The sequence below is a fragment of the Dendrobates tinctorius genome, unplaced genomic scaffold (assembly GCF_039654945.1).
Source record: "Dendrobates tinctorius isolate UK_male_01 unplaced genomic scaffold, ASM3965494v1 ptg000094l, whole genome shotgun sequence".
NCBI classification, from domain to species: Eukaryota; Metazoa; Chordata; class Amphibia; order Anura; family Dendrobatidae; genus Dendrobates; species Dendrobates tinctorius.
In genome coordinates, this window is record NW_027361762.1 from 9,868,212 (window position 1) to 9,887,128 (window position 18,917).

The following is an 18,917-nucleotide window of genomic DNA, read 5'->3' on the forward strand; positions in this document are numbered from 1 at the left end:
AAAGTTTTGTCTTACATTGCTGACTCAGCCTCCAGCTCTATCGCCTCCTCTTCTTCAGTTGTAAAAAGTAAAAGCACTGAGTCGTCATTGGAGGCTCATGTTCATGAACCACACCTTTCCTTGTGTCCTTCACCCCAACCAAGATTGAAGGATGACGCAGGCCATACTACTGATTACTCCATGGAGCTGTTTTCACATACCATGCCTGGATTATCAAGTCAAATGGTGAATTACCCAGGCCAAGATGAATCTGACATGGAGTGCACTGATGCACAGCCGCTGATGGATGATTCTGCTGGTACATTCACTCAGAGCACTACATTGTCCTCGCAGTGTACAGAGCCAGAGTCTGACCCTGATGAGACTCAGGTGCCCCTTCCCGCACACTATACCACCATACATGGTGACACAGAGGAAGGTGCACATGACATAGAAGAGGAGGTGATGGATGACCCAGTTGTTGACCCAGATTGGCATCCATTGGGGGAAGAGGGTGCTGCTTCCAATAGCTCAGATGAGGAGCATCCACAGCAGACATCGACATCGCAACAGCTGTTATCTGGCAGGCCCGTAGCACTCCAAAGACAGGTTCCAAACATCAAAAGAGTTGCTGGACAGCTTGTCCAGAGGGTCAAAAGATCACAGCGTGCTAGGCCGCAAAATGTCTGCCAAAGTAGGAAGAGTGCAGTGTGGCACTTTTTTGAACAAAATCCTCATGATCAGGCCAAGGTTATCTGTAAGAAGTGCGCAAAGACCTTTAGCCGAGGGAAAAATCTGAAAAATTTGAATACCAGTTGCATGCTTAGACATTTAACCAGCATGCACTTGCAAGCGTGGACACAACACCAAACCTCAAGTGCCACATGTGCAACTGATCACAACGAAGGTAGTCAGCAACACTACATTGTTTCCCCCACTGTAAGCCCACCGGTTAGCACAGCAACAAATGTTGAGGTGTCGTTGCAAGGCCACAGCAGTCAGGGAATTCCACTGTTATATCAACGAAAGACTGATTCTAGGCCATCAGAAAGAACACCAACTCCATCACCATCATCAACCCTCTCTCAGTCCGCCCTGTCCACCGCTACTTCCACCATATGCGGCTCTCAAGTCCAGCTCACCCTCCCAGACACTATGAGTAGGTCAAGAAAGTACTCAGTCTCTCATCCGCGTACACTGGGTTTGAACGCCCACATTGCCAAACTAATCTCGTTTGAGATGATGCCCTTTCGGTTGGTGGAAAGCACAGCTTTCCGCGAACTCATGGCCTATGCAGTACCATGCTATGACCTACCCAGTCGCCACTTCTTCTCTCGCAAAGCCATCCCAGCCCTCCACCATCATGTGAAAGACCGCATTGTCCATGCACTCAAGCAGTCAGTGAGCGGAAAGGTGCACCTCACAACTGATGCATGGTCCAGTCGGCATGGCCAGGGCCGTTACGTGTCCATCACTGCGCACTGGGTTAATGTGGTGGATGCAGGGTCCACAGGGGACAGCGGTGGTGGGACAGTGCTGCCTAGCCCACGGTATAGGAAACAGTTGGCTGTAGGCGTTCGACCCTCCTCCTCCTCCTCCAGAAGCGAAAGCTCGTCCACAGAGCGCAGTCGTACGAGCACTCCATCTGCAGCTGCCACTGTTGCACACGATGTGTCCCCCTATCGAGCAGCTAGTGGAAAGCGTCAGCAGGCTGTGTTGCAGATGATGTGTTTGGGCAACAGACACACCGCCGAGGTGCTGGCCGAGTACTTGAAGCGACAAACTGAGTCATGGCTGGGCAGTGTACATCTTGAGGCAGGCAAGGTAGTTAGTGATAACGGCCGTAATTTTATGGCAGCCATAGCCCTTTCAAAACTCAGCCACATACCTTGCTTGGCTCACACCTTGAACCTGGTGGTGCAGTGCTTCCTCAAAAATTATCCAGAGTTAACAGCCCTGCTCCAGAAGGTGCGAAGACTGTGCGCGCACATCCGCCGGTCGCCTGTACACTCCGTTCGTATGCAGAAGCTGCAGCGATTGCTCCACCTTCCCAACCACCGCCTCATTATCGACATTGCAACAAGGTGGAACTCCACACTGCACATGGTGGAGCGGCTGTGCGAGCAGAGGCAGGCCATAATGCATTTGTGGGAGGATACACGGCCAGGCACTTTGAGAGCAGACATGGAGTTGACAGGTGTGCAGTGGTCGAAGCTGAAAGACCTCTGTAAAGTCCTTCAGTGTTTTGAGGAATGAACACGGCTGGTAAGCTCAGACGACGCCATCCTAAGCATGAGCATCCCACTTATGCGTCTGCTCATGCAAACTTTGACGCACCTTAAGGAGCAGGCGTCTGCAGCCAATGTTGATGAGGAGGAAGAGGAGGAGGGAATCCTTGATGACATTCAGCCATTGTCTGCTCAGGGACCTCTCCTGGACGAGGTGGAGGAAGAAGAGGAGGAGGAGGATGATGATGGGGATGATTACTTAGGGGAGGAGGATGCATCTCGTGGGGCAACTGAAAATGTTGGCGTGGCAAGGTCTGGTACAGGGTTTGTGCGTGACTGGAGGGATGTGGATTTGCCAGAAAGTGCTCCTCCAACCAGCACTCGCAGTGCATCATTGACACCGGGAACATTGGCCCACATGTCAGATTATGCCTTGCAGATCCTAAAAAGGGACCCCCGCATTGCCAAAATGATGAACGATGACGACTACTGGTTGGCCAGCATCCTGGATCCACGCTATAAAGGCAAATTACAAAACATCATGCCACAGGAGAACCTTGACCTAATATTGGCTAATAAACAAGCAACTCTGGTAAATCGGTTGCTTGAGGCATTCCCAGCACACAGCAGCGGTGATGGTTCTCACACGAGCCGTACGGGCCGGGGGCAGCTTGGCAGAGGTGTTCGTGGTGCACACAGCAGAAGTGGCGTTGGAGACAGGGGTTTCATGACAATGTTGTGGACTGATTTTTCAAATACCGCTCACACAACTGGTAATACTGCATCGATGGAAAGTGACAGGAGACAGCAGTTGTCAACTATGGTTACAAACTACTTTTCCTCCCATATCGATGTTCTCCCACACAGGTCATTCCCCTTTGACTATTGGGCCGCTAAACTGGACACCTGGCCTGAATTGGCCCAATATGCCTTACAGGAGCTCGCTTGCCCAGCTGCAAGTGTGCTATCGGAAAGAGTCTTCAGTGCAGCTGGATCAATCCTGACAGGAAAAAGGACCCGTCTGTCAACCCAAAATGTGGATGATCTAACCTTCATTAAAATGAACCATGCATGGGTTTCCAAGGATTTTGTCCCACCTTCCCCTGATGACACATAGGGTGACAGAAAAATGGCTTGTTTTGGTCCACCTCTTCCTGGGTCTTCACCTATTTCGCCTTTTGCATCAGCTGAATGTCCAACATCAACATATGCCACTTTCTAAAACTCCCTAACTGTGCTGCCTCCCCCCCCATGGCCGGGGTCACCACCTAGCGCACAACACCGTGCGAGTGCCGTTGCCCTGGACAGGTGGTAGGCCGACTCTTGGGAGCGGGCACTGGCACAGGGTCCCTCATAGTGCAATCAAGTGTCTCTGACGGTGGTGGTGCACACCCGCCGTCAGACACACCGCTGTACTATGAGGGGCCCAGTGCCAGTACCGACGCCCACGAGTGGGCCCCCCTTGCTTGGGCAGGGCCCAAGCATTTGCAATCTTTACCTCTCCCTGCTCCTCCGCTGTGTAATCTGGGTTGTCAAATCCATACTGTGCCTGACACCGTCTGAGCCTGCCTCCTGATGTATAGACATATATTTTGAATGTGTGCGCTATCCATACATGTTATCCGGGGATACGGTACCCTTTCTAACCTTTGTGCAATCACGTGCAATCCATACTAGGCCTAACACCATCTGAGCCTGCCTCCTGATGTATAGACATATATTTTGAATGTGTACGCTATCCATACATGTTATCCGGGGAAACGGTACCCTTTCTAACCTTTGTGCAATCACGTGCAATCCATACTGGGCCTAACACCGTCTGAGCCTGCCTCCTGAGACATATATTTTGAATGTGTACGCTATCCATACATGTTATCCGGGGATACGGTACCCTTTCTAACCTTTGTGCAATCACGTGCAATCCATACTGGGCATAACACCGTCTGAGCCTGCCTCCTGAGACATATATTTTGAATGTGTACGCTATCCATACATGTTATCCGGGGAAACGGTACCCTTTCTAACCTTTGTGCAATCACGTGCAATCCATACTGGGCCTAACACCGTCTGAGACTGCCTCCTGATGTATAGACATATATTTTGAATGTGTACGCTATCCATACATGTTATCTGGGGATACGGTACCCTTTCTCACCTTTGTGCAATCACGTGTAATCCATACTGGGCGTGAGAACGGCTGGCGAGCTGTTAAGAAAGCTACAGCACCTGTGGTTTGCACACGTAAGTTTTTCATTTTTTCAGGACTGACGGTTAGGCCTAATTCCGAACTGCGGTTGACCTGCACTTACTGGGAAATCATTGTTCGCGGGTAATAATTGTAATCAGTGATCCCCATCACTAACGTTGTTCAGTGGGTTATCTGCACCTGTAAGCGACAAACGCTGGCCTTTTCAGTGTAGCGCACATGCAGCCACGGACATGTAAGGGCATGACACACCAGTTATTGGCCAATCTCATGTGCCAGAGCCTCACGTGTCCCTCTAGTAAGCCGGACTCGGACCGCGGGGCATGACGGAGTCTCGTTCGTTAACGGAATTAAGCTTGCAATGTGTGCATCTGTTCTGTAGCTGGCATGTTTGAGGTTTCCCAGGTGGAGTCGAATTTAACCGTAGGCTCCACTCCTGGTGGTGCCCTTCTGGACATTCCTATAAGGTTCAGCTTTGCAACCATACTGCCCACGTAAAACAAACACTTTCCCTTCATGAACACTGTTTGGAGGGTCATGACTCGTGGGAATAACGCCGCCCAATCAGTTAACCTGCTAGAGAGATCCTTCGTTGCTCCCAAGCATGACATAACACTCCCTAGGAAGAAGGTAATGCCACTGTGGCGACCGTACTCCTGGGTGCGACACAAGTGCACTGATGCCCAGCCACTGCTCGATGAATCTGCTGGTACATTGACCCAGACCACTACATTCCCCTCACACGCTACACGACCTGAATCTGACCCTGATGAGACTCAGGTTACCCTTCCCATATACAGTTCCATCTTACACGGTGACAAAGAGGAAGCTGCAGATGAAAGTGCAGGTTCGGCCCACCCGCCATCAGACACACCACCATACTATCAGGGGCCCTGTGCCAATGCCGTCGCCAACGAGTGGGCCCCCCCTGCTTGCCCAGGATCACAGCACTTGCAAAGTTGAAATACTGTGCAGTGAGATGGAAGATGGGGACGACGAGGAATCCAGACAAGTACAGGGATTCCCTAGCGAGGAGACTTATTTGATTGTTTTCAATGTTGGGACAGCAATTTTTGGGGAGCACTATACTCTGGAGAATGATAGATGGGGCCCACCATACACTGGAACATTCCAAAGGTGGACATCAGACACTGGAGCAGCATTTACAGGGCCCATTATACACTAGAGCATTAGAAATGGGGCCCATTATGTTTGGAGCATTATTTGGGCCCATAAGACAGTGGAGCTTCATCCATGGGGACCAACATATACTGTAGCATTATGTGGAGCTCATCATATACTGTTTCAAACATTATATGGGACCAATGATTCTGTATGGAGAAATAGATGGGCCTCGTCATGAGATGTAAAAAGTGAGGTATTTTTCATTGTACTGTACCGCTATTTCTCTGCCGTATCGGAGCATGATGCGTTGTGGTATGTGTTAAAGGGGCGCTCTTTCGCCCAGGGCACATGAAAACCTGCAGCCAGCCCTCCACCCCCACAACTTTAGCCAAATAACCCCCATTTTTCAGTGCGTAACTTGTATTATGAAGTTAATTAAGGTTGACAAGCTTAAGTAAGAAGAATTGATGCTTTTGGCATTCAAATGGGCACTGTAGGTGTGTTTCCTGTCCTCCTCTCACTGCCGACTTTTATTCCCCATTGACTTACATTGGGTTTCGTGTTTCAGGACGACCCCGACTTTTCCCTATAATCGGACGATCTTGCTCGACCCGACTTTTGGAAAAGTCGGGTTTCACGAAACGAATTATTTCAACTTTGCAACGAATTATTTCAACTTTGCAAGTGCTGTGATCCTGAGCAAGCAGGGGGGGCCCACTCGTTGGCGACGGCACTGGCACAAGGCCCATGATAGTACGGTGGTGTGTCTGATGGCGGGTGGGCCGAACCTGCACTTTCATCTGCAGCTTCCTCTTTGTCACTGTGTAAGATGGAACTGTATATGGGAAGGGTAACCTGAGTTTCATCAGGGTCAGATTCAGGCCGTGTAGCGTGCGAGGGGAATGTAGTGGTCTGGGTCAATGTACCAGCATATTCATCGAGCAGTGGCTGGGCATCAGTGCACTTGTGTCGCCCCCAGGAGTACGGTCGCCACAGTGGCATTACCTTCCTCCTAGGGAGTGTGATGTCATGCTTGGGAGCAACGAAGGATCTCTCTAGCAGGTTACCTGATTGGGCGGCGTTATTCCCACGAGTCATGACCCTCCAAACAGCGTTCATGAAGGGAAAGTGTTTGTTTTATGTGGGCAGTATGGTTGCAAAGCTGAACCTTAAAGGAATGTCCAGAAGGGCACCACCAGGAGTGGAGCCTACGGTTAAATTCGACTCCACCTGGGAAACCTCAACCATGCCAGCTACAGAACAGATGCACACATTGCAAGCTTAATTCCGTTAACGAACGAGACTCCGTCATGCCCCGCGGTCCGAGTCCGGCTTACTAGAGGGACACGTGAGGCTCTGGCACATGAGATTGGCCAATAACTGGTGTGTCATGCCCTTACATGTCCGTGGCTGCATGTGCGCTACACTGAAAAGGCCAGCGTTTGTCGCTTACAGGTGCAGATAACCCGCTGAACAACGTTAGTGATGGGGATCACTGATTACAATTATTACCCAAGAACGATGATTTCCCAGTAAGTGCAGGTCAACCGCAGTTCCGGAATTAGGCCTAACCATCATTCCTGAAAAAATGAAAAACTTACGTGTGCAAACCACAGGTGCTGTAGCTTGCTTAACAGCTCGCCAGCCGTTCTCACGCCCAGTATGGATTACACGTGATTGCACAAAGGTGAGAAAGGGTACCGTATCCCCAGATAACATGTATGGATAGCGTACACATTCAAAATATATGTCTATACATCAGGAGGCAGGCTCAAACGGTGTCAGGCCCAGTATGGATTGCACGTGATTGCACAAAGGTGAGAAAGGGTACCGTATCCCCGGATAACATGTATGGATAGCGTACACATTCAAAATATATGTCAATACATCAAGAGGCAGGCTCAGACGGTGTTAGGCCCAGTATGGCTTGCACGTGATTGCACAAAGGTTAGAAAGGGTACCGTATCCCCGGATAACATGTATGGATAGCGTACACATTCAAAATATATGTCTCAGGAGGCAGGCTCAGATGGTGTTAGGCCCAGTATGGATTGCACGTGATTGCACAAAGGTTAGAAAGGGTACCGTATCCCCAGATAACATGTATGGATAGCGTACACATTCAAAATATATGTCTCAGGAGGCAGGCTCAGACGGTGTTAGGCCCAGTATGGATTGCACGTGATTGCACAAAGGTTAGAAAGGGTACCGTATCCCCAGATAACATGTATGGATAGCGTACACATTCAAAATATATGTCTCAGGAGGCAGGCTCAGACGGTGTCAGCCACAGTATGGATTTGACGGCCCAGATTACACAGCGGAGGAGCAGGGAGAGGTAAAGATTGCAAATGCTGGGGCCCTGCCCAAGCAAGGGGGGCCCACTCGTGGGCGTCGGTACTGGCACTGGGCCCCTCATAGTACAGCGGTGTGTCTGACGGCGGGTGTGCACCACCACCGTCAGAGACACTTGATTGCACTATGAGGGACCCTGTGCCAGTGCCCGCGCCCAAGAGTCGGCATACCCACCTGTCCAGGGCAACGGCACTCGCACGGTGTCGTGCGCTAGGTGGTGACCACGGCCATGGGGGGGGAGGCAGCACAGTTAGGGAGTTTTAGAAAGTGGCATATGTTGATGTTGGACATTCAGCTGATGCAAAAGGCGAAATAGGTCAAGTCCCAGGAAGAGGTGGACCAAAGCAAGCCATTTTTCTGTCACCCTATGTGTCATCAGGGGAAGGTGGGACAAAATCCTTGGAAACCCATGCATGGTTCATTTTAATGAAGGTTAGATCATCCACATTTTGGGTTGACAGACGGGTCCTTTTTTCTGTCAGGATTGATCCAGTTGCACTGAAGACTCTTTCCGATAGCACACTTGCAGCTGGGCAAGCGAGCTCCTGTAAGGCATATTGGGCCAATTCAGGCCAGGTGTCCAGTTTAGCGGCCCAATAGTCAAAGGGGAATGACCTGTGTGGGAGAACATCGATATGGGAGGAAAAGTAGTTTGTTACCATAGTTGACAACTGCTGTCTCCTGTCACTTTCCATCGATGCAGTATTACCAGTTGTGTGAGCGGTATTTGAAAAATCAGTCCACAACATTGTCATGAAACCCCTGTCTCCAACGCCACTTCTGCTGTGTGCACCACGAACACCTCTGCCAAGCTGCCCCCGGCCCGTACGGCTCGTGTGAGAACCATCACCGCTGCTGTGTGCTGGGAATGCCTCAAGCAACCGATTTACCAGAGTTGCTTGTTTATTAGCCAATATTAGGTCAAGGTTCTCCTGTGGCATGATGTTTTGTAATTTGCCTTTATAGCGTGGATCCAGGATGCTGGCCAACCAGTAGTCGTCATCGTTCATCATTTTGGCAATGCGGGGGTCCCTTTTTAGGATCTGCAAGGCATAATCTGACATGTGGGCCAATGTTCCCGGTGTCAATGATGCACTGCGAGTGCTGGGTGGAGGAGCACTTTCTGGCAAATCCACATCCCTCCAGTCACGCACAAACCCTGTACCAGACCTTGCCACGCCAACATTTTCACTTGCCCCACGAGATGCATCCTCCTCCCCTAAGTAATCATCCCCATCATCATCCTCCTCCTCCTCTTCTTCCTCCACCTCGTCCAGGAGAGGTCCCTGAGCAGACAATGGCTGAATGTCATCAAGGATTCCCTCCTCCTCTTCCTCCTCATTAACATTGGCTGCAGACGCCTGCTCCTTAAGGTGCGTCAAAGTTTGTATGAGCAGACGCATAAGTGGGATGCTCATGCTTAGGATGGCGTCGTCTGCGCTTACCAGCCGTGTGCATTCCTCAAAACACTGAAGGACTTTACAGAGGTCTTTCAGCTTCGACCACTGCACACCTGTCAACTCCATGTCTGCTCTCAAAGTGCCTGGCCGTGTATCCTCCCACAAATGCATTATGGCCTGCCTCTGCTCGCACAGCCGCTCCACCATGTGCAGGGTGGAGTTCCACCTTGTTGCAATGTCGATAATGAGGCGGTGGTTGGGAAGGTGGAGCAATCGCTGCAGCTTCTGCATACGAACGGAGTGTACAGGCGACCGGCGGATGTGCGCGCACAGTCTTCGCACCTTCTGGAGCAGGGCTGTTAACTCCGGATAATTTTTGAGGAAGCACTGCACCACCAGGTTCAAGGTGTGAGCCAAGCAAGGTATGTGGCTGAGTTTTGAAAGGGCTATGGCTGCCACAAAATTACGGCGGTTATCACTAACTACCTTGCCTGCCTCAAGATGTACACTGCCCAGCCATGACTCAGTTTGTCGCTTCAAGTACTCGGCCAGCACCTCGGCGGTGTGTCTGTCGCCCAAACACATCATCTGCAACACAGCCTGCTGACGCTTTCCACTAGCTGCTCGATAGGGGGACACATCGTGTGCAACAGTGGCAGCTGCAGATGGAGTGCTCGTACGACTGCGCTCTGTGGACGAGCTTTCGCTTCTGGAGGAGGAGGAGGAGGAGGAGGAGGGTCGAACGCCTACAGCCAACTGTTTCCTATACCGTGGGCTAGGCAGCACTGTCCCACCACCACTGTCCCCTGTGGACCCTGCATCCACCACATTAACCCAGTGCGCAGTGATGGACACGTAACGGCCCTGGCCATTCCGACTGGACCATGCATCAGTTGTGAGGTGCACCTTTCCGCTCACTGACTGCTTGAGTGCATGGACAATGCGGTCTTTCACATGATGGTGGAGGGCTGGGATGGCTTTGCGAGAGAAGAAGTGGCGACTTCTTCGCCACTTCGCCAGGTCATAGTGTGGTACTGCATAGGCCATGAGTTCGCGGAAAGCTGTGCTTTCCACCAACCGAAAGGGCATCATCTCAAACGAGATTAGTTTGGCAATGTGGGCGTTCAAACCCAGTGTACGCGGATGAGAGACTGAGTACTTTCTTGACCTACTCATAGTGTCTGGGAGGGTGAGCTGGACTTGAGAGCTGCATATGGTGGAAGTAGCGGTGGACAGGGCGGACTGAGAGAGGGTTGATGATGGTGATGGAGTTGGTGTTCTTTCTGATGGCCTAGAATCAGTCTTTCGTTGATATAACAGTGGGATTCCCTGACTGCTGTGGCCTTGCAACGACACCTCAACATTTGCTGCTGTGCTAACCGGTGGGCTTACAGTGGGGGAAACAATGTAGCGTTGCTGACTACCTTCGTTGTGATCAGTTGCACATGTGGCACTTGAGGTTTGGTGTTGTGTCCACGCTTGCAAGTGCATGCTGGTTAAATGTCTAAGCATGCAACTGGTATTCAAATTTTTCAGATTTTTCCCTCGGCTAAAGGTCTTTGCGCACTTCTTACAGATAACCTTGGCCTGATCATGAGGATTTTGTTCAAAAAAGTGCCACACTGCACTCTTCCTACTTTGGCAGACATTTTGCGGCCTAGCACGCTGTGATCTTTTGACCCTCTGGACAAGCTGTCCAGCAACTCTTTTGATGTTTGGAACCTGTCTTTGGAGTGCTAATGGCCTGCCAGATAACAGCTGTTGCGATGTCGATGTCTGCTGTGGATGCTCCTCATCTGAGCTATTGGAAGCAGCACCCTCTTCCCCCAATGGATGCCAATCTGGGTCAACAACTGGGTCATCCATCACCTCCTCTTCTATGTCATGTGCACCTTCCTCTGTGTCACCGTGTATGGTGGTATAGTGTGCGGGAAGGGGCACCTGAGTCTCATCAGGGTCAGAATCTGGCTCTGTACACTGCGTGGACAATGTAGTGCTCTGAGTGAATGTACCAGCAGAATCATCCATCATCGGCTGTGCATCAGTGCACTCCATGTCAGATTCATCTTGGCCTGGGTAATTCACCATTTGACTTGATAATCCAGGCATGGTATGTGAAAACAGCTCCATGGAGTAATCAGTAGTATGGCCTGCGTCATCCTTCAATCTTGGTTGGGGTGAAGGACACAAGGAAAGGTGTGGTTCATGAACATGAGCCTCCAATGACGACTCAGTGCTTTTACTTTTTACAACTGAAGAAGAGGAGGCGATAGAGCTGGAGGCTGAGTCAGCAATGTAAGACAAAACTTTTTCCTGATGCTCTGGCTTTAAAAGCGGTTTGCCAACTCCTAGAAAACTAAGCGTTCGAGGCCTTATGTAGCCAGACGATGACGCAGGCTCAACACCTCCTGCATTCGGTCCTATTTTGCTCTTGCCACTACCATCAGATCCACCACCAACACCATCATTACCAGCTGCCAATCCCCGCCCAATTCCACGGCCTCTTCCACCAGCCTTCCTCATTTTTGGTAGAAATGTAGACAAAATCCAACAAACTATATAGTAATGTAAAACAAGGTACAAGGTGTCTATAGGACAGGGGAGATTTTGAATTTCTGCAGACACTTGTGGACACTGGACACTTGTGGATTGTGTGAGGCCCACTGATATCTGAGTGCTATGTGACAGGCTCGATGGCACAGCTGTGACCAAAGTGACGAGAGGATAAGGGAGATTTTGAATCTCTGCACACACTTTTGGACACTGGACACTTGTGGATTGTGTGAGGCCCAATGAATATCTGAGCGCTATGTGACAGGCTCGATGGCACAGCTGCCTGTGACCAAAGTGACGAGAGGATAATGGAGATTTTGAATCTCTGCGCACACTTTTGGACACTGGACACTTGTGGATTGTGTGAGGCCCACTGATATCTGAGCGCTATGTGACAGGCTCGATGGCACAGCTGCCTGTGACAAAAGTGACGAGAGGATAATGGAGATTTTGAATCTCTGCGCACACTTTTGGACACTGGACACTTGTGGATTGTGTGAGGCCCACTGATATCTGAGCGCTATGTGACAGGCTCGATGGCACAGCTGCCTGTGACCAAAGTGACGAGAGGATAATGGAGATTTTGAATCTCTGCGCACACTTTTGGACACTGGACACTTGTGGATTGTGTGAGGCCCACTGATATCTGAGCGCTATGTGACAGGCTCGATGGCACAGCTGCCTGTGACCAAAGTGACGAGAGGATAATGGAGATTTTGAATCTCTGCGCACACTTTTGGACACTGGACACTTGTGGATTCTGTGAGGCCCACTGATATCTGAGCGCTATGTGACAGGCTCGATGGCACAGCTGCCTGTGACCAAAGTGACGAGAGGATAATGGAGATTTTGAATCTCTGCGCACACTTTTGGACACTGGACACTTGTGGATTGTGTGAGGCCCACTGATATCTGAGCGCTATGTGACAGGCTCGATGGCACAGCTGCCTGTGACAAAAGTGACGAGAGGATAATGGAGATTTTGAATCTCTGCGCACACTTTTGGACACTGGACACTTGTGGATTGTGTGAGGCCCACTGATATCTGAGCGCTATGTGACAGGCTCGATGGCACAGCTGCCTGTGACCAAAGTGACGAGAGGATAATGGAGATTTTGAATCTCTGCGCACACTTTTGGACACTGGACACTTGTGGATTCTGTGAGGCCCACTGATATCTGAGCGCTATGTGACAGGCTAGATGGCACAGCTGCCTGTGACCAAAGTGACGAGAGGATAATGGAGATTTTGAATCTTTGCGCACACTTTTGGACACTGGACACTTGTGGATTGTGTGAGGCCCACTAATATCTGAGCGCTATGTGCCAGGCTCGATGGCACTGCTGCCTGTGACAAAAGTGACGAGACGATAATGGAGATTTTGAATCTCTGCGCACACTTTTGGACACTGGACACTTGTGGATTGTGTGAGGCCCACTGATATCTGAGCTCTATGTGACAGGCTCGATGGCACAGCTGCCTGTGACAAAAGTGATGAGAGGATAATGGAGATTTTGAATCTCTGCGCACACTTTTGGACACTGGACACTTGTGGATTCTGTGAGGCCCACTGATATCTGAGCGCTATGTGACAGGCTCGATGGCACAGCTGCCTGTGACAAAAGTGACGAGAGGATAATGGAGATTTTGAATCTCTGCGCACACTTTTGGACACTGGACACTTGTGGATTGTGTGAGGCCCACTGATATCTGAGCGCTATGTGACAGGCTCGATGGCACAGCTGCCTGTGACAAAAGTGACGAGAGGATAATGGAGATTTTGAATCTCTGCGCACACTTTTGGACACTGGACACTTGTGGATTGTGTGAGGCCCACTGATATCTGAGCGCTATGTGACAGGCTCAATGGCACAACTGCCTGTGACCAAAGTGACGAGAGGATAATGGAGATTTTGAATCTCTGCGCACACTTTTGGACACTGGACACTTGTGGATTGTGTGAGGCCCACTGATATCTGAGCGCTATGTGCCAGGCTCGATGGCACTGCTGCCTGTGACAAAAGTGACGAGACGATAATGTAGATTTTTAATCTCTGCGCACACTTTTGGACACTGGACACTTGTGGATTGTGTGAGGCCCACTGATATCTGAGCGCTATGTGACAGGCTCGATGGCACAGCTGTGACAAAAGTGACTAGAGGATAAGGGAGATAGGATTGCTTTTAAAAAAGCAGTTTGCGGAGCAGTGGGTAAACAGCAATGCCAGCGTGTCAGGAAGCCTTAAAAGGCAGCCCAACAACCAACACCACTGATACACCACAATATAGCCTCCCCTTGCACTGCACACACAGTGACTTGTGTGTTGTGCAGGCCAAATCGCTAGCAGCAGAAGCAGTTTTTTTGTCTTCTTCCCTGCCTAACGCTCTCCCTACAGAATCAGCAGCAACCTCTCACTATACTAAGATCGGCAGAAGTAAGATGGCGGTCGGCGTGCACGCCCTTTTATACCCCCTGTGACGCCCACCAAAGCAAGCCAATCACTTGCATGCCCTTCTGAAAGATGGTGGTGACCCGTGCCTAGGTCATCACGTTGCCCACAGTGTCCGTGGATCCTGATTGGCTGAAAAAGAGCGCAAAACAAACTTTTGAAACGCGATTTTGGCGCGTAAGTCGCCGACCTCGTGGCCGACCTCATCCTAGGGTCGGGTTTCGTTTCATGAAACCCGACTTTGCCAAAAGTCGGCGACTTTTGAATTTTTTCGACCCGTTTCGCTCAACTCTAGTGATCACTATTACCCAAGTGACCCCCAACCCTTACATGTGATATGCGGTCTGGCCTGTTGGTTAATATTAAGTCTAGCAGTGCCCCCCCTCTTGTTGGGTCCTGAACCAGTTGTGAAAGGTAATTGTCTCTCATAGTTGTCAAAAACCTATTACCTTTGCTGGAACTGCAGGTTTCGGTTCCCCAATGTATTTCAGGGTAGTTGAAGTCCCCCCATAATAATGACTTCTCCTTGAGTCGCAGCTTCATCTATTTGCTTTATGAGGATATTCTCTGTTGCTTCCATTATTTTTGGAGACTTATAACAAACCCCTATCAGTAATTTATTATTTTTCCCCCCTCCCCTTATCTCTACCCACAGGGACTCTACATTTTCATTAGATTCATATATTATCACGAAGGATGAGTTTTAAGGATGATTTTACATATAAACACACACCTCCCCCTCGCTTATTTGTTCGGTCATTTCTGAACAGACTATAGCCCTGTAAATTAACCGCCCAGTCATGGCTCTCGTCCAGCCATGTCTCAGATATCCCCACCATGTCATAATTATGTTCCAACAACATTAACTCCAATTCCTCCATTTTGTTGGCGAGGCTTCTGGCATTAGTATACATGCACTTTATGTATCTCTCTGTACCTCTATTCTTTCTTAAATTATTAACTGTTCTAACCCCACCCCCAATGTCATTATTTGCGCCCAAGTCTCTATCTGCACTGTCTTCCCCTCCTATAAAAGGAATACCCTCCCCCCATCCCTATTTTAAACACTCCTCCAACCTTCTAGCCATTTTCTCCCCCAGCACAGCTGCACTCTCCCCATTGAGGTGCAGCCCGTCCCTAGCGTAGAACCTGTAGCCAACTGAGAAGTCGGCCCAGTTCTGCAGGAACCCAAACCCCTCCTTCCTACACCAATTCCTGAGCCACTTATTAACCTCCCTAATCTCCCTTTGCCTCTCTGGTGTGGCACGTGGTACAGGAAATATTTCCGAAAATACCACCTTGGAGGTCGTTGCTTTAAGCTTACAGCCTAATTCCCTGAAATCATCTCTAAGGACCTTCCACCTACCTCTAATTTTGTCATTTGTGCCAATGTGCACCATGACCGCTGGATCCTCACCTGCCCCTCCCAGTAATCTGCCAACCCGATCAGCGATGTGTCGGACTCGAGCGCCAGGTAGGCAGCACACCGTTCGACGATCCCTGTCTTTGTGACAGATTTCCCTATCTGTTCCCCTAATAATTGAGTCTCCCACTACCAGAACATATCTGGCCTGCCCTGCTCTCCTATTTCCCCCCTTACTGAAGCAGACACTCCTCCGGCTTTCAGAGGACATGCCTTGCTGCAGCAGTGCTACTCCTGCACTAACACTCCCCTCATCTGCCAACTTAGCAAACTTATTGGGGTGTGCCAGATCAGGACTAGCCTCCCTGGTTCTCTTCCCTCTACCCCGCCTTCTAACTGTCACCCAGCTAGCTGCTTCATTGTCCTGCAGCTCCAACCTAGCATCCCCCCCTCATCTATCCCATTGAGCGTCTGCTCAGTGAGCAGAAGACTCCTTTCCATATTGTCTATGGATCTCAGTGTTGCCAGCTGCACATTTAGATCCAGTATCTGGGCTTCCAAATGCACAACATGCTCACATCTCGCACAGCAGTATGCACCCTTGATCGGCTGTTCAAGGATTTCATACATGCGGCAAGACGTGCACTGGATGGCATTGGCAATAGCGGAGCACATCCTAATGGGGATTGCACCAGACAATAAGATAAGCAAAAATAAATAAAAAGCATTAATAAAATATAACAGCAATTCAGTAAGACCTCCCTTGGAAACTCCCTGAATCCAAAGTCACTGAATCTCAAGTCACACACTTACCACAGTTCGCACTTATGCTCAGGTCACACTCAGCTTGTTCACACTCACTCAGGCAGAAGATTTAAAAGAGTTTTTTTTTTTCCCCTTTTATCAGCACACCACCTTGCTGCTCAATGCACTTCCAAAAAAAAGCAATGAACAAAATACAGTGGGGCAAAAAAGTATTTAGTCAGTCAGCAATAGTGCAAGTTCCACCACTTAAAAAGATGAGAGGCGTCTGTAATTTACATCATAGGTAGACCTCAACTATGGGAGACAAACTGAGAAAAAAAAATCCAGAAAATCACATTGTCTGTTTTTTTTTCATTTTATTTGCATATTATGGTGGAAAATAAGTATTTGGTCAGAAACAAGCAATCAAGATTTCTGGCTCTCACAGACCTGTAACTTCTTCTTTAAGAGTCTCCTCTTTCCTCCACTCATTACCTGTAGTAATGGCACCTGTTTAAACTTGTTATCAGTATAAAAAGACACCTGTGCACACCCTCAAACAGTCTGACTCCAAACTCCACTATGGTGAAGACCAAAGAGCTGTCAAAGGACACCAGAAACAAAATTGTAGCCCTGCACCAGGCTGGGAAGACTGAATCTGCAATAGCCAACCAGCTTGGAGTGAAGAAATCAACTGTGGGAGCAATAATTAGAAAATGGAAGACATACAAGACCACTGATAATCTCCCTCGATCTGGTGCTCCACGCAAAATCCCACCCCGTGGGGTCAGAATGATCACAAGAACGGTGAGCAAAAATCCCAGAACCACGCGGGGGGACCTAGTGAATGAACTGCAGAGAGCTGGGACCAATGTAACAAGGCCTACCATAAGTAACACACTGCGCCACCATGGACTCAGATCCTGCAGTGCCAGACGTGTCCCACTGCTTAAGCCTGTACATGTCCGGGCCCGTCTGAAGTTTGCTAGAGAGCATTTGGATGATCCAGAGGAGTTTTGGGAGAATGTCCTATGGTCTGATGAAACCAAACTGGAACTGTTTGGTAGAAACAAAACTTGTCGTGTTTGGAGGAAAAAGAATACTGAGTTGCATCCATCAAACACCATACCTACTGTAAAGCATGGTGGTGGAAACATCATGCTTTGGGGCTGTTTCTCTGCAAAGGGGCCAGGACGACTGATCCGGGTACATGAAAGAATGAATGGGGCCATGTATCGTGAGATTTTGAGTGCAAACCTCCTTCCATCAGCAAGGGCATTGATGATGAAACGTGGCTGGGTCTTTCAACATGACAATGATCCAAAGCACACCGCCAGGGCAACGAAGGAGTGGCTTCGTAAGAAGCATTTTTCAAGGTCCTGGAGTGGCCTAGCCAGTCTCCAGATCTCAACCCTATAGAAAACCTTTGGAGGGAGTTGAAAGTCCGTGTTGCCAAGCGAAAAGCCAAAAACGTCACTGCTCTAGAGGAGATCTGCATGGAGGAATGGGCCAACATACCAACAACAGTGTGTGGCAACCTTGTGAAGACTTACAGAAAACGTTTGACCTCTGTCATTGCCAACAAAGGATATATCACAAAGTATTGAGATGAAATTTTGTTTCTGACCAAATACTTATTTTCCACCATAATATGCAAATAAAATGATAAAAAAACAGACAATGTGATTTTCTGGATTTTTTTTACTCAGTTTGTCTCCCATAGTTGAGGTCTACCTATGATGTAAATTACAGACGCCTCTCATCTTTTTAAGTGGTGGAACTTGCACTATTGCTGACTGACTAAATACTTTTTTGCCCCACTGTATGTAATTAAATAAAGTGCTTGTGCAAAAAGGACCTTAAACAAATGTTAATGTGAATACATGGTAAATGCAAAAATGTGTGTCATTAGATTCAAAGCTGGCTGTGAATGTGTGTAAACCATGTAACTAGTGTAGCACAGGGTGAAGTGTGCATAGATGCACATAAAGGTAATGATAATAATACATGAGTAAATCCCAAGTGGAGGGTGACTTACAGTGACAATAAGGATCCCTGGCAGCCAGATGGCATCCTCCCCAATGCGCATTTTGGCACTCTGCCTTCATCAGGTACGCTAGGTTTACCATGTATTCACATTAACATTTGTTTAAGGTCCTTTTTGCACAACCACTTTATTTAGTTAATTATATATTTTGTTCATTTATATTGTGTAGAATTGGTTCTTACCCTTTTTACCAACATTTGTTTGTGCATATTACCATGGCACTTTTCTTATCCAATTTCACTGGTTTTTTACTCTCCTGGGTGCCCTTCCTTGTTCGTATGTAATTTTACCTTGTTATTATCATTGATGTTTCTTCTGTTATTGTATCTGTTTAATATAATTAATTATTAATTTTTTCATCATAATTTATGGGACTATATGGCCGGCTTTCTTTTGAGACTGTAGTTTTTTAGTTCTTTCGTAATTTCCGACTGTCCACAGATCACTACTCTGGACCTGCTTTTTAA